We start from the raw sequence: 17,756 nt of genomic DNA, 5'->3' as shown, positions 1-17,756 counted from the left end.
GAAATAAGGAGTTACAGTTTATACTTTTGTTGACCTTGATAAGGAAACACAGCAATTTGTTAGCCATTGAGCAGTTTCATTTTGATGAGCAAAGAACAGATACCTGCACACATCTTTTGTGCTACTCTGCAATGGCTGATGAATTGGTGAAAATTATGAATCCGAATTTAGGTTATAAATACATGGTATCAGAAGCAATTTTATCAACTTGCGGACACCAAGCAAGCACACGCCAAATCTATGATTTGATTCGAGCAAAATATCCTTATTACCAAAACCGTCGGCATGCGCGCAATTTTAATTCCTCAATAAGATTCACTTTATCAACTAATGACTTTTTTGAACGTGTGCAGGATAAGCTAGAACACAACTATGGTTTCTGGAAGATTGCCAAAGAAAAACATTTCACCGTGAAAGAAGGCACATATATTGTGGTTAAAGGCATATTTATTCCTAATGCCAATAGAAATGGATCCGCTTCTACTGTTCCGTGTGAATCGATACCTGCTGCAATATCTGCACCCTCCATTCCTGAAACCCACATTGTACAAGAACATAACTACTATGATTATGTACCAAGCCTTTCAGCTGAAAATGCATTGGAATGGGTACCCGAAGAAATGAACATACCTCCCGACCAATTGTTTGAAGAAAGCAGTGGCGATTCCTATGAGCGCTTCATGGAGGAGATGTGTGTCATACTGGATTCAGCGGGTGGGTCAAGCGTGGATGAAAAAGCCTTGCATTTCTGGAGCGACCAGTTGCAGCCAGACGAAGAGTTAATTCTAGAAGAATGGTAAATATAACAACCGTTATGAGTTGACTCTGCGTTTAAATTTTTTTTTTTTTCTAACCACCATTTTCCCTTTCAATGCGTGGATACAGCGTAACATAGCAGACTGCATAACATGTAGCGATCACAAACAAATTGTTTCCGAATACAATATAGTAGAACCTGAAAGAGTAGTACACATTGCTGACGGAATAAATATACGTACTTTCCTATCACTTTAAACATATTAGCAACATTTTACCATAACTCTAACACATACCTGTTTTGTTATCATGCTACATCTACAACATTTAAAAGCGGGTCCACCACGTATGACGTGGGACCATTGTCATGGCCCAAGGCGTCCTTAAAAAGGATTACGGATGTAAGTCCCGCCCCCAAGCGACGTGCGCGCCTCAAAGCCTATTGGCTGTCATGTTTTGTTATAGTAACGGTAACTGCAGTGTGTCATGTGTGCGGCTCAGTGTTTGTAGGCGTCAACTGGGCGTTAGCCGAATGTTAATTGAGTGGGAGGAGTGTTAGCGTGCGTTTCACGCTGGTTTAACATGACGTCACACGTATTGCATTTGCGCATTGTGTTATCGGCCGTCCTTTCTGTCCAAACACGTCTGTTTAAAAAGAATACAGATGTACTCGTTTAGAACGAATGTAGTTTCGTATTCATTGTATTTGAAATAAAGATTTTATGTTTAATCATATTTTCAAGATGTATTGAACGCACAACGTACGCTTTGTTTTGCGCATGCGCAAACAGTTAGTGCAGCCAAGCGTGAAGTGCGTGCGCACACTAAGATGTGCGCGCACATTTTTCAGTATACAGGCAACGTTCACATCATATACATAGTTATGCCTGCTACAAATTTAAAGAAACATTACATACTGATGTACACTTGTACTTCTAACATATAAGTGAGTGACGTGTGTATGTACACAATCATATAGAGCTGTGTAACGCGTTGTCATGGATACATATATAGTAAGGTGCCATCTTTGACCATCATGTGTTTGCTGTATTTCAGAGATGTCGGGGAAGATACAATCAGATCAATGTATGATTTCTGAAGAGTCTACCTTTATATGAGATGATTGTGAGGAGGAGCCACCGACTACTATACTACATATGGAACTAATTTTATATTGCTTGCAGCGCTTATTAACAAACAATTAAAAATGTGATACACTTATGCCTATATTGCATAAGCACTTAATTAACATAATGATGTTGCAAAATAGTGCCTCATGAATTTTTATTGAGTGTTCTTTAATGACTACTATCATTTTATGGCATGGTGTGTTTTATATATAACAACCATTCCCACTCTGCTAACACATTTGTGTATTCTATTGTGTAATGGAACGTATGACTGTCGAAACTATGTAACAATAATAATAATAATAATAATAATAATAATAATAATAATAATTATAATATGAGCATGTTCATGTATAGCGCTGCTAGTTGTACACAGTGCTTTACAGACACATTTTTCAGGCTCAGGTCCCTGGCCCGTGGAACTTACAATTTATTTTTGGCCGCCTGAGGCACAGGGAGATAAAGTGCTTTGGCCAAGATCACAAGGAGCCGACACCGGGAATTGAACCACACTCCCCTGCTTCAAACTCTCACTGCCAGTGTGTGTCTTTACTCACTGAGCCACTCCTTCTCCCAATGTAAAGGACACTTATAACCAACTAGCCCTTTATTGTTAAAAATCTCTTGTTACATGGGTATGTTGATAAAATGGTTTGGGACTGTAGCAATTAATGTTATTGGCCAGATGTTGTGGTCCCCTACAATGCATGATGTTCTGAATATGACATCAACATCATGTAATAAAGTACGTTTCTGTGTATATTTCATTAACCTAACTAACTATAGTTTACTGTGTTTATTAAACGTTCTAAAAATAAATAGTATAGTCAATATGATGATATAAGCTACCATAATAAAGCTGGTGTTATCATTTGTCGGTGTTATACATGGATCCTACACAAATTGATACAGACACAAACAGTTGTCTTAAAAAGTGTGTCTATGCTAATGTGCACGTGATTGACGTTACAATTGTGAGAATACTTGATAATTATCATCATGATAATGATGAAGTGACGTGATTGACATTCCAAAAATATTACCAACATTGTCATATTGGGAAATTAGAAATGCTAAATGACAGTAACATTTGCGACAAAATTGTGGTTTCTGTTAACAGTTTTACACTTGGTACATGTAGGACACATCCACACACGTGTGACTTATACATACACATGTCACAAATTTAAATTAATGTTGACTATTAATTCCTAGCATTAATAAATACCTTCATTGCTAAATATAAGATGTAGTACGCATTGTTGTGATTACAGGCATTCATGCATGGAGTGTTATGATCAGTCAATTTCATCCGTGATGAATGATCTCCCGTAAGTAAACAAATAAGTACAGTTATCCCCTTTTCTCCAAACACCTCTATATTACATTAATGGAATTTATAAGGAAACATACATAAAATGTGATGAAATGTGAGTAATCATTTTCTAATACAATGCACATGAAACCTCAAGAGTAGCTAAATGCATATACATGATACAGAAAGTACATGTATGTTACATTTGTGTTTAAACCAATATGTAGGGTTTTTACTTCAAATAATTATAGGAAGATTGAGGTAGGCACATCTTATGAGAGATGTCAGCAAATATACATACCATGATCAGTCATACTGGAGATATACCTATAATGCAAATGAACAATATATAAATTGCAAACATTGACATGCCATCTTCAGTACCGTAAACAACACAGCAAAGTGTGTATTTGGTGTTAAATGTGCAACACCATGTATATTTAATAACATTCAAAATGTAAATCAGCCTGGTGTACACATCATATGGATGTACATGTTACACTGCACCAATAACATTGTATGTAAGCATACTAGAAGCATGAATGAGTATGGGCATAATATGTGTATTGTCTTAGCATAAGGAACAACACAATGCTAAAATATTAGTGCTTTGTTACCCCAGTTGTATTCACATACACACAACTAAAGTACAATTGAAGAGGGATTATATAACCTGTGCAACAATAACATACCGTTGCCACATCCCTTTGTGCACACAGCAGAGAAAAGAAAGGTGTGCAACCCATATTCATCTGTGTCCTACCAGAAGGGTATATAAAAAAACATTATTGTTAATATAACATAATTTAACTATAAAAGTAGAACTTGGAACATATATGTTTTTACTTACAAGAAAAAAATGAATTGATGAGATTCTGGCGTGTCTGGCCACCACTGGCTGTTTGTTCATTTTCAGCAGCTACATGGGTGGGATGCTCGTCTACCAAAGGCTCAGCTAGGTCTGATTGTACATTGTGCCTGAGTGCAACATTGTGCAAAATGCAACAGGCAAGGATAATATCAGACACTTTTTGAGGCTTGTATAGAAGAGCCCCACCAGTTCTGTCCAGACACCTAAATCTGGTCTTGAGTAGGCCAAATGTCCTCTCTATAACAGATCTTGTAGATATATGGGCTGCATTGTACCTCTCCTCTGCTTCAGTTTGAGGGTTTAGCACCGGAGTCAAGAGCCACGGCCTAATTCCGTATCCTGAGTCACCTATAATGAATGGAGCACACATAAGCTGACATTAGTGATCAAATTGTACAATGCCAACATTCCTAAATAAAAATGTGTTTTGTGTTATAACATGTAAATGTGTACTCACCCAGCAGCCAACCATGTTCAAAATGTCCCTCTTCGAACGCATGGAAGACTGAAGAGTTCCTCAGGATAGAGGAATCGTGACTGGAACCAGGGAATTTGGGTACCACATGCATTATCCTCATCGTCGCATCACATACCACCTGTACATTGAGTGAATGGTAGTGCTTACGATTGCGGTACACATGCTCACTCTGACTAGGTGCAATCAAAGCAACATGTGTGCAATCGATTGCACCCAGCACACATGGTATCCCTGCTATATTATAAAAGCCAGTCCTGACTTCCAGCCACTCTGTCGCCTCTGTAGGAAAATGAATATAATTCCTAGCGCGTCTATTGAGTGCATAGAGAAACTGGGTCAAGGCCCGCGAGAATGTAGATTGCGAGACCCCGCCCACTATACCCACAGTTGTCTGGTATGACGCGGAAGCAAGATAATGTAATGAGCACAGCATTTTAACAAGCCCAGGGACTGCACGACCTCTGGCTGTGAAAAAATCTAAATCTCCCCTTATCTCCTGATAAAGAGATAAGATTGCTGCTGAACTCAAACGATAGCGACTTACAATCTCCTCCTCACTCATCCCATCTAACAGGGTTCTCTCCCTGTACAGACACGGACGAGGCACAACTTGTCTCCTCTGTCTTCTCCTCTGATCTCCTGTCCCTCTCCCTGTCCCTCGGCCTGTCCCTCTCCCTGTCCCTGTCGTATCCGCGTGACTGTCCCTGTCACTGTCCCTCGGTGTGTCCCTCCCTTGCCCTAAGTCATTCTCTTCATCATCAAGCATGTCATAGAAAAGAATGTTCCTCCGTCTCCTAAACAATCTCAACATTTTGAAATGAGTAGCTGTGAATGAGCAGGTAATGGGCGTCCTTTAAATAGGTATGTGATGATGTCAGGTGACATAGTAAAATGCAAGGTGTTACATTAACATAATAAAATACTTGTGTGGCAAGCTGTGTGCAGTTGTTGTTATAAGTATTTGTTGTGTGTATTCTGCAGGGAATGATGATATTTGCCAATGATGTGACGTGATGCTTTGTACAAACATTGCTTGCAAATAAATAGTTGCATGTGCAATGCATGTAAAACTTCTGAACGCAAGAGTCAGTCATGTAATGAGACAAAAAGGCTGAGATTGATGTGGGAAAAGTTTTGTGTAACATGTGTAATTAGCCATGTTATTGTGACATGTTGCCAACAATGAATAGTCGTGTGCATATGCATGCATTTCTGTAATGAGGATAGTTGCTATAGAATGAGTTTACAAGGTGTCCCAATGATGAATTACTGTAGATGTGTGTATAAGTTAGGTTGAAGTGCTTGTAATGCAACGGTTATAATGTAAACATGCAATGTGATTGCGCGTCCAATAAGTGACGTCATGAAAATAGGGAGGACCAAACCTAGATGTAAACATGAGCATAAAGATGTACATGAACGTTTAAAGATGCGTTACACATTACAAGCATTGTGTCATGTAAAGCAACATGAATATACGGTGGATGTGTTAGATGTGTGACATGTGTAACATCATATAAATAATTGTCGCTCAGTTCAGTAAAATGTGTGTTTTGATGTGAGGTTCTCCTTTAAGAGTTAAGTATAGTATTTTCCCTTGACACATCATCACATGATGAGTAATGTGACACGCAAATAATGAAAACATCTAAAAGTACAATATTATGCAAATAATACACGTCAGCTGTGACACAATGCAGGGAATGCCCCCCACACTGTAATGCAAATCCCCTTTGTATTGTGAGCAATGAAACGTAAACAGTACTATACTGTTATACGTCCCCGCTCCATTGACTCCATTGATGTACAGAAGATTTTTTTTTTCTAAGTGCCGTTCCGGCAGCCTTAGCGATCGTTCTCCCGTCCAAACTGCCAACTTTAGTTGGCGGGAGAAATCGGCCATAACATCTCAATTTCGTAGTGCCGATCAGCCCCAATAAGCTGTTTTTTTTTGTTGAATCCAGCCGATTTAAAAAAATGGCGATCAGTGGCGAAAACAGGCTTATCGGCAGGCGACTGGCCATAACAAAATAATCGGCTCCGAAACCTGGCGAAATCAAGCACTTATCGGCGCTTACTGAATCTCAAACCCAATTTTGGCTATAAAATGGTGATAATTCCCTTATCAACGCTTACTGCATGAGGCCCCTAGTGCCATGTTTAGTAAGCAGTGCTACTCCACAAGATACCTTCTGGTGCTGGACGATACCATACCAACCATTCAAGTGATTGGGCCACAAGTTGTCTTCTGGCCCTTCCAGGTTTTGTAGAATGCTACCACTTGCCCTACGTATTCTGAAATATAGTTTTAGGACAGGAAGCAGAGAGTTGTCATAAATGTATTCTTTTCATATTCTGATAAAGTTGTAAGTGGAGTGACCGAAGGTTAAGTGGCTGGGCCACTGATTTTTAACTTGTTTATTAATATAGAGAGCATACAGTAGGCTCCATCTTTGCTGACACACAAAAGTATGTACAAAAGTATTTCAGTACAGAAGGAGTCAATAAACTGAAAGTATGGGCATGCTAATTACAAATAATTTGGAACAAAATTAGGTCAAGCCTTGATATAGAAGAATTTTGGAGTGCTTTGTAGATGGCAGCCTTAACAACAATGTTCAATGTCAGGCAGTAGCTGCAAAGGCTAATAAGATCTTATCATGCATAAAATTTGGTATGGATGGAAAAGAAGAAGCACTGGTAAGACTACACTATGAATATGGAGTATAGTTTTAGACACCTCTCCATAAAAAGACATAATGGAACTGTCTTGGAAAGTTATATTTCGCCAGGTGGCGGCGTCGCGTGTTTCCGGCAATTTGATTGGCTCAAGGGTCATCACGTGACGCGACAGCCCTTGAAAAATCAAATTTTGCCGGCTACCAGTTTGGCAACGCACTATAAGCGCACGCGGTGGCAATGCATTTGTTTTCGGGCGACGTCGCCAGCACTATAAGCACGGCATTGGAGGGGATATGACTACTATTTACAAATATATTCCAGGTCAATACAAGGAACTTTCAATGTCGCTTTTCATCCTGAGAACAATGAATATGACAGGGAGTCACCCATGAGATGGGAGATTTCACCAGCAGCAAAGGAAAGTTTTCTTTAAATTAAGGATAGTCAAAATGTGGTGTTCATTACCCATGGAGATGTGATGGTAGATAAAGTAGATACTGTATTTTTCAAAAAAGGTCGGATATCTTATTAGAAAGAAAATGAATATGTGAATATGCAAAAAAAAAAAATGAAACATACGAAGAATGTTTATCTACGAAGAAATCTGATTGCGATTACAGAAATCCGTAATTATTAAATGTTTCACAGTTTTTTTTAGTTTCTCTGGATTACTAAATAAATATAGGATGAGTATCTGAGAAGATTTACATTTATCATAAATTTAACACAATGGACATATGTCTTTTTGTTTTACCTCATCTACTTTGTGAAATACTTTATTGGATAGAGGACAATTTTAATGAATTACCTCCTTTCTCCCAGGAGGGGAGGGGAGGGGAGGGGAGGAGAGGAGAGGAGAGGAGAGGAGAGGAGAGGAGAGGAGAGAGAGAGAGAGAGAGAGAGAGAGAGAGAGAGAGAGAGAGAGAGAGAGAGAGAGAGAGAGAGAGAGAGAGAGAGAGAGAGAGAGAGAGACTTATGCTTGAACTCTCTTAACAGAGTTTCTCAAATACAATAAACAAATACAGGTCCAAATTACCATTAAAGAAGCAGCCTGCTTAAAGAGTTTGTTCTGCACCAATGATAGAGTGGCCCAAGACCCCAAGAAAACTGAGTTGGTAAAACAATAATAGGTGCAAATTGTTTCTAATTTAACATTAATGTTCTTTCTCTCCCAATCTGGGATTAAATGTAACTGGGAACGCCAAACCCCAAGCTAAATCTATTTGTGATAGAGTATAATAAAGAGAAATGTCACCTACAGTAGATATTTGCCCCGTACAGTAGCTCAAAGTACAGTACAGATCCAGAATGGCTTTTCTGGAGAAATTTTCTCCGGATTGGCAATGCCATACCCGGTGATATCAACAGCATTATATTCTTTGCTCATTACACTGGTTATTTTTTTATTTATTTATTTCGATTTGATGTTTTTAAACATTCTTGCAATTTGTTTAAAGGAAAATATTACAAACATATTTTAACGGAAAAAGAAAATGTATATACATACTGTCAAAAAAAATTCTGCTGTATGTCAGAATTCCAAATAGACCAACAATAAGGCCAAATAATTCCAAATAGACCAACAATAAGGCCAAATAATTCCAAATAGACCAACAATAAGGCCAAATAATTCCAAACAGACCAGTAATACTGCACTACCAAAGCACTATTTTACCCTATTGGCCCGATAACAGAGAATTGTGTTTCTGGCCTTTAAAGATTATAAGGGTTTGTCCGATGAAAAAGTATTGCAGAAATAAAAGAGCTTGTACATTTTATAAAACACTGCTTCCCCATTGAGCATTAACTTCCATAATTGACATTTTTCTTTTTACATACTACAGATACAATATCACACAAAATATGTACAGTTTTTCATTTGCAGCCTTTAAAGAGGCAATCCAAGCAGTTTAAAATAAATGAAAAAATGAATCACTTTTTTTTTGTTTTAATGTATGCAGCCTTTGATTACCTTTATTGAAAACTAATTACCTAAGCGGCTGATCGATTCATTCTCCCGTGATCGATCAGCAAAATCCTGTTTCCCAGGGTTCACTAAATGGCTGCCTTTCTGTTGCAAATCAATCCTTCAATCACTGTAACTCTATAGCTACAATGTATTCTTATATTGCTGAGGTAACATTATCTATTATACTTTGCAGCTCAAACTGCTGGGAATACTAGCAACAAAATATCACAAACAGGAAAGTGTTGCAAAGATCTTGAACTAGTGGGCACATGTGCTAAAACCTGCTATAGAAATCAAAGGATGCTCAGTATATTAAAACTCATTCAAAATGGCAATGAGTTTAATCTTTAAATTAAAAAAAGGTAGTAAGTATTACCTAATTCTACAGAACTGATTCATTAAAAATGTAAAAAAATTACATATGTAGGATATTGCTTGGATTGCCCCTTTAAATCTGTATTTCTCACAGCCAGCAGAACTGTGGAGTGCAAACCAACTCAACTTACTCAACTCCCCGTCATTCAACCCAAAGCCTATTTTGTGATGGGTATCTTCATCTGCTATTTTTCCATTCTCCATCTCATAAGCTGCCATGAAATTGACATTTAAAACTAATTGTATGGTAACATCTACCAGATTCAAGAAGCGATGGGAAGGATTTGCGACAAGAGGTTGGGACTGGTTTCTGCCCACATTACTTTTCTGCCTGTTACATGGCTGCGAATGAGTGCTAAAGGGGATTATTAGGGCAAAGTGGGGAGATAGAGTTCATATAGCTAATCTGCATTGCTTATCTTAAGCAGACATTGGTCTGCCCTCCGTGCCTGTCCCATGACTTGATTGTTTTGCTGCCAATGCTGCTGTTGCTGGTGGCTCTTGGCTGCTCTTATAAGGCAAGCAATTACCGTTGCAAACAGATGTCAGTGGCCATGATCAAATAATTTAGCTGGAGTGAAAAAACCTTTAGGCAGGTCAATTTCATGCAGTTAGACATGGTATCTGGCTGGAATGGATGGCACATACAGTGTATTGTACTGTGCTATGTTTAGAAATATATATACAAAAATATTTCCACTTCTATCATTTTTGGGTATTAAACAATGGGAATATTTTTTCCAGTAATTATAATTTGCCCAAAATAGTCTGCATCTCTCAAAACAAAAAGTCACCATTAGTGCAAATAAATTGTGAAAGGCTGCAGCAAAAACTATGTTAGATCATATATATTTATCTTACTGTTCTTACACAATAGTCATATACTATTAATTTCCTTACATGCATGCAGTACCAATGTTCATTATACTATAAATCCCCTTCCCAAGGAAACTGCTGTTTGACAATGACAAATATAACTATTTGTCTGTGCTGGAATTTGATGCATACTGTATATCATTGAGACATATACAGGACTGCTTGTAAAAAAAAGATGTCTATTGGCCTGCAGTGCTGTACGTAACACAGAGACACTTACATAACAATACTGTGCAGTTAAATGTAAGAGATAGATGTGCCAGGACTTGTATTAGTTATTACCTAAGGTAAATGAAAATCTCCTGCTCTATGCTTCCTCAATCCCCACCACTCAGGAACGCATTGCTGTGCCTCCCTGCTTTAAAGCAATTCATTTGTAGTTATAATGGACTAACACTTAATTGAACCAAATGTAGGGACATATTCAGGTAGCTTTGATAAGTGATTTAATGCTTGTTGAGTGCACTGTCCAAATGATTTTGCATGTGTATCTATTCAGAAAGCTTCGATAACATGTCAATGTTGCTTGGAAATGGCTTTTTAATGAGCGTTAGCACTCTTGTTCTGACAAGCCGTACGGTAGCTCAAAATATGCCCAAACTCATATTTTGCCAACAACTACTATTCAGGTAGCTTTGATATGAACATCATGGCTTAAACCCGCATATTCAGATCTGGTCACCTAAAGTGTGGCGAGATCAGATTCGTAATGTGCATAGGAAGGAGAAAAAATTATTATTACTTCATAGGATTGAAGCCAGGGGTCTCCGGAGATAATCCCCATTAATTTCAGCTTCGGGCACCCCCTGCTTCAATCATATGTAATAAAACTAAATTTACAGCCCAGCTTCATTACTTTAGTGCCTAACTGCTCATGAATGCTAATGACTGCTGTAATGAAGGGGTTAAATAGCAGTGCCCAGTTTGTTAGTGGTAGAGGGGGTGGGTGAAGCTTGTAGTTGCCCCAAGGTGGGTGTTTGGGCCTCATGGGAGGGATAAACCCCTCCCTTACCTTAGCTGTGACAACCGCTAAGGTAATGAAGGGGCTAACTCCTCCCACAATGTCTAAACACCCACACTGAGGCATCTACCCTCCTCACCAACCCCCTCTACCACCAAAACCACACACTGTAATGTGAAAAAATGAGTGTCAAAGATGGTTAATAGAGCTTTTGCCCGTTCAAATAAACAATACAGTGCAATAAAATTACATACAATAAAAAATACATTAATATAAATAAAAATACACTAGCCATTTAGTCCAGCGATTTTCACTGTGGTCATCTATGCCCTCAAATAGGTACAGATAGTCACATTGACAACTAATGACCACCCTACTACCCACCCCTTCCACCCCCACACACCCCTCTCTAACACATAGAGGAATGGGCAAAAGCCCTATTTTCCAGATCTCGATAATAGCGCATTTACTCAGTAAAAATAAAACATTAGCCAGCCAACAAATAGTAAATAAACTTGTTCTTACCCTTGCCAGGATGAAGGCCATCTTTATCTTCGACCTCCTCATGTTCCTGGTCCTCTTCCTCTTTCGTGGAATGAACAGTAAAATACAAAATGCATTGATTGTCACTGTTGTTATCTATACCCTCAACAGGCACACATAACCACATTGCCAATTAATGGGCAACATAAAAAAAATGCAATTAAATTAAATACAATCAATGTGTCTCTTACCCTTGCCGGGGTGAAGGCATCAGGTTTGGCAGAGAATGACTTCTCTACCAAAATTGATGGAATCCCATGATACAATCACCAATTCTATTGTACCTTCCCTTTTTTTGGGTTATGTGACGTCATCTTTAACGGAGGGAAGCATATGGGATCAGATTGCATGGTTTCACTCCCTTTAAGGTGACATAACATCACTTAAAAAAAGGAATGACATGACATGGTACATTCACTAATCAGATTGGTGGATGTACCATGTGATTCCATCAAGTTTGGAAGATAACTAATTCTCTGCCAAACCTGATGCATGGGCACACGATACATCCACCAATCTTATTGATGAATATATCATTTGTCAGTTACGTCTCATTTGATAGGAAGAAGACGGCGAGTCAACATCTCCTGGACCTGTTCAAGAGAAAATAAGATGAAAAGAAAGAAGATTTACTCACCGATAACTCCTCTTCAAGAAACTGAGGATTGTGGACTTCTGTGCATCATGCTGTACTCCAAGGTGAGGATCATTGCTTCGTGGGTCACGAGTTGTTGGTGCCGTAGTTGGATGAGGAAGATGAAAGCCTTCATCCTGGCATGGGTAAAAGGCACATTGATTGTATTTTATTTAATTGTTTTTTTATGTTGCCCATTAATTGCCAATGTGGTTATCTGTGTCCATTGAGCGTATAGATAACAATAGTGACAATCAATGCCTTTTTATGGGTAATGTTTGTTTTTATTTTATTGTAATGTATTATTTTTTTTAAGGTTGTCCATTGGTTGCCAAAATGGCTATCTGTGCCCCTTTGATGTCATAGATAATCACAGTGACAATCAAAGAGTTATTGACTACTATTTACTATAATGTATTAAAATGTCGTTTTTATTTTATTGTGTCATTTTTTATTTATTTCAACACAAATAGGCAAAAGCTCCTTATTTGGCTGCAAGTGCTTCTGCCCATTTGTATGTGTGGTGATGGGAATAGAGGGAAAGAAGGACAGGAGTCGTTTCCCCGGGGAGGGTGTTTAGGCTTCCGGGGTGGGTAGTGGGGTGGGTTAACCCCTTAATTACCACAGCAGTTAATAACCACTAGGACGATTAAGGGGTTACAGAGCAGTAGCTAGTTTTTTATTTTACCTTTCCTGAAGAAGACCAGGAGGATGAGGAGGACAAAGATGAAGATGGTCTTCATCTTGACAGGGTCAAGCATAACTTGTATTTACTATATGTTGGCTGGCTAATGTTTTATTCTGAATGGGCAAATACGCAATTATGGATAATAGGGCTTTTGCCCATTATTGTATGTGTTGGGGGGGGGGGTTGGGGGTAGAGGGAATGGTTAGTAGGGTGGCCATTGGTTGCCAATGTGGATATCTGTGCCCTGTTGAGGGCATAGGTAACCATAGTGATTATCACTGGACTAAATGGATAGTGTAATTAAACATATATATATATACAGTGTTCGACAAATCACCCAAAAATCTACTCGCCCAACCAAAAAATCTACTCGCCACCTAGTCCCGCCCCCAACTCCGCCCCTAGTCCCGCCCCCAACCCCGCTTTAAAATAAAATATCTAAATAAAATACATTTAATAAATTCCTAGTCATAACAACATTCATTTTTGACATAAATGTATTTATTGTATTACATTATACTACAATTAGACGTGTGTATGTGTGTGTGTATGTGTGTGTGTCAATGTCGGATCTAGAAATAAAAGCCAGATGTGAATGACTAGTTTCCTGAACCCCTTAACCAGTGTCTAGACGTCGGCGCTTCACAGAGAGAGACAGACAGAGAGAGACAGACAGACAGACAGACACACACACAGAGCGGCACACCCACACACACACAGAGAGAAAGAGAGACACACAGAGAAAGAGAGAGAAAGAGAGACACACAGAGAAAGAGAGAGAATGAGAGACACACACAGAGAGAATGAGAGACAAAGAGAGAGTGCGACAGAGAGGGAGCCAGAGAGAGGGAGAGGGAGACAGAGAGAGGGAGACAGAGAGGGAGACAGAGAAGGAGAGGGAGACAAAGAGGGAGAGGGTGACAGAGAGAGGGAGAGGGTGACGAGAGAGGGAGAGGGTGACAGAGAGAGGGAGAGGGCGACACAGGGAGAGGGCGACATAGGGAGACGGAGAGGGTGGTCACACAGGGAGAGGGTGACACGGAGAGGGAGGGTGACAGGGAGCGGGACAGGGGTCCCGATGGGAGGGGGGGGCGGATGGCCCGATGGGAGGGAGGGGGGGGCGACAGATGGCCCTGCAGGGGCTTGAGGCAGACAGGCATGGAAGCGGCTGGCTGCCGGAAGGAGGAGGAGTGGAAGCGCTGAGGAGGGAGGCCACTGCTCAGAGAGCCGGAGGCGGGGTAATCTCCCCCAACAACATGATCCCGCCTCCGGCTTTTTTTTTTTCTCCAGCGCGAGCGCAGGAAAAGCAGCAGCGCGAGCGCGGGATATTTAAAAAACACACGTGTGCTGCTTGGGCCAATATTTACTCGCCCGGGGGTTACATCCACCCGCCCCGGGCGAGTAAATGTATATAATTGTCGAACACTGTATATATATATATTATATAATATCAATATTACTGTATTGTTTATTTGAATGGGCAAAAGCGCTATTAGCCATATTTCGCTAATAGCACCCTTTGCCCATTCCTGTGTGGTGGTGGTGGTGGTAGAGGTTGTGGTTGAAGGGGGTAGTTGCCCCAGGGTGGGTGGTTACGCCTCGTGGTGGGGGTTACCCCCTCCATTACCTTAGCGGTTGTAACCTAGAGGGAGTTAATCCCTCTCGGGAGGCCTAACCATCCACCCTGAGGCAACTATAACCTTCACCCACCCCCTCTACCACTAACAAACCGAGTAGTGGTGACTAAACCCTTCATTACCTTAGTGGTTAGCCGCTAAAGTAATGTTGCACTGTTTTTATTTTTATTTAAATTACATACTATTGAAGTAGGGGGTCTCTGGACCTGAACCACATTCATTTCAGATCCGGGGGCCCTCTGCTTCCGAGGTGAAGTCCGTCGTATGGGGTACCGATATCTCTAACAAGTTTAATTCTCCCGCGACACATGACCGGGACATTTAAACTTCCAGGAGATACCAGCACAAAACCACTAGACCCCCCACATAAATAGCCCACACACTCTCATCCACACATAAAGCCCTCACTCTTTCCTCTCACCATCCCACACACCTCAAACATGTCAGCTGATCAGCGAGTGTATCCTGCACTGTCTGGAGATAAAGAGGCTTCTCTCTCTCCTCTGTGCTGGGTTGAGAAAGGAGAGGCGACGACGTGACTACAAAGCTGTATAACAGCTGGAAATTATTTAGGGCCATGTTTATTAAGCACCACCATGCCATAGGATGCCTTCCAGTGCTTGAATACACCTTACTGCCCATTCAACTGGGTGTACTGGAAGGTGTCATGTGACATAGCACCACTCAGTATATAGGGCATATAAAATAATAATATAATAAAATAAACTGACTTTTCTTTCAAAAGATACTGGAACTGTAAGTCTCTATATAACAAAAAAAAATAACAACGGTACTCTGGATTTGTAAAAATTAAGGATTTGAGTGCGTATTTGATGTTTTCTAAGAGAATACAATGTGTTTTTTTCATTGCACCACAACAAATGTGTGTTATTTAGTCTAGTAGTGTGTTATAGTACTTTTCTATTCATAGTCTTAAACAGTAAATACATTTCTGCCTGTGGTCAATTCCTGTCTCTTTGTCTTGTTTACTTTCTTTTGGCCGTGAGAATACTGCACTGGCTGCAAGGTAAAAAGATTAGACAAATTGAGCTTTTCGTGTATCTGTCCCTTTCTCATTAGGTAAGTAATAAAATGTAGCCGCGAGTCTGCTTAAAACTATTTATTAAGAAAGTGCTTAAGTTCTTTATTTAAGAAGAAAATCTTCCTTTTTAGATAAAACAACTGTGTAAAATATTTGATCTAACATTTGTCCAAATTAAGAACATTAACCTTAAATTGCCTTGGGGCTATACTTTGGGAGAATGAAGGACAGTGCGAAAACATTTTAACAGCCTCTCTGAATACACACCCATCTCCTTGAGGTTTACTTGTATTATTTTCAGGTCTTACATCATCCATAAAGATAACCCAGGGATTTATTGTCCAGGTCCTTTTGGATCTCTTGATTTGAGAGACACAATGAATGTGTGAGAGGCCAGATTGGAATAGTTGTGTGGATTTAACTATCGATCTAGCCAGTCCATCTAGACTGCTTCAATAGGAAATAGTTGGGAAGTCAATGGTTCTTCTTCACGTTCAATTTAGGGGACCCCGTGAAGCAGTTCCTCTAGGGGAAAGCAAAAGCTTATTAAATGGAATAGGGTCTCAGGAGTCAGCAGCATCTTCATGCATTTATATTTGTGCATGTGGTGGACACCCAAACTAAAATTCCACATTTCAAGGGTAATGTTGCAATAGATAGAATATATTCCAGCAAAACTGTCTTAATTGTAGAAGCTTACAGTACAGTTGCACAGCATGGTGAAAGGATACATTTTTTTCCAGCCAAAAAAACATTTTAGAGATTGATGACAAAAAACATATTGAGCATCTTCTCTGCGAGATAACCTTAAGCATTCTTCAGTTGTCCAATACTAAAGGTTACATAGTTCATTTGTATCAGAATCCATCAGATTACTGAACCAGTACCAGACAGCAGTGGATTTTGTAATGGTTTAGGTCCTTTGTATACTTGTTGTATGCTTTTGAATTAAATGATGCTACTTTAATAATTGTCACCAAGCTATCTTAACTGATTTGTCCTAGACTGAAATTTAAAACACACTTTGTGCTTCTGAATTGTGAATGCTCCTGTCGGATCTGTGTATTTTTTTTTTTGAAACATCAAATATTTGGGAAGGATTCAATATTTGCATCCACACTATCCCAGCCCAGACTTTCAAATTAACTTCTAGTTTAGAAAAGGTGGAATTGCATCATTTGTTTTACTGCACAAAAATACTGTGATGCGCAATGCAAGGAGGCCAATGTATGTAGATAATGAACATGCACAGGGATATAATGTGCAGCCACAACCACTGTAACAAACATAAAATCCCAATGTACATCTTACATGTCTCACAATATAATTACATTGTTTTCTATTTCATCATAAAAAGGGGTCATTTCATTGTATTTAATGGTCAAAATTATCAACCGTGTCACCATGTTATGGTGAAGTAACGTGTAAACTACATGTAGGTAAGTGGACAATAAAATAATTTGTGATTGATGATAGTGGTTGTCACAGTGTCATTTTAAGTGGTATGAAATAAAGAATGCCCAGTTACAAAAATGTGAACACATCTACTGTAGGTGTTTAAATCAAATAAAAAATAGTGAACACTCACCTGTCGAGAAAAAAAAAATTCACCTTTCCTACAATTATCAAAAGTGTACTTTATAACTGGCTGACTGTGGCACAGTTGGGAAACTCAAACCAAATGAATTGCCCACATGCCTCGAAACAATCTACAACCCAAATTCCCCAATGCTGCAATGTATAATCCAATACGTTTAATATACAATAATGCTCACTTAAATTCCACTGATATTTGAACT

Source organism: Ascaphus truei, chromosome 1 (assembly GCF_040206685.1).
Source record: "Ascaphus truei isolate aAscTru1 chromosome 1, aAscTru1.hap1, whole genome shotgun sequence".
Taxonomy (NCBI): domain Eukaryota; kingdom Metazoa; phylum Chordata; class Amphibia; order Anura; family Ascaphidae; genus Ascaphus; species Ascaphus truei.
Note: the sequence above shows the minus strand (reverse complement) of the source record.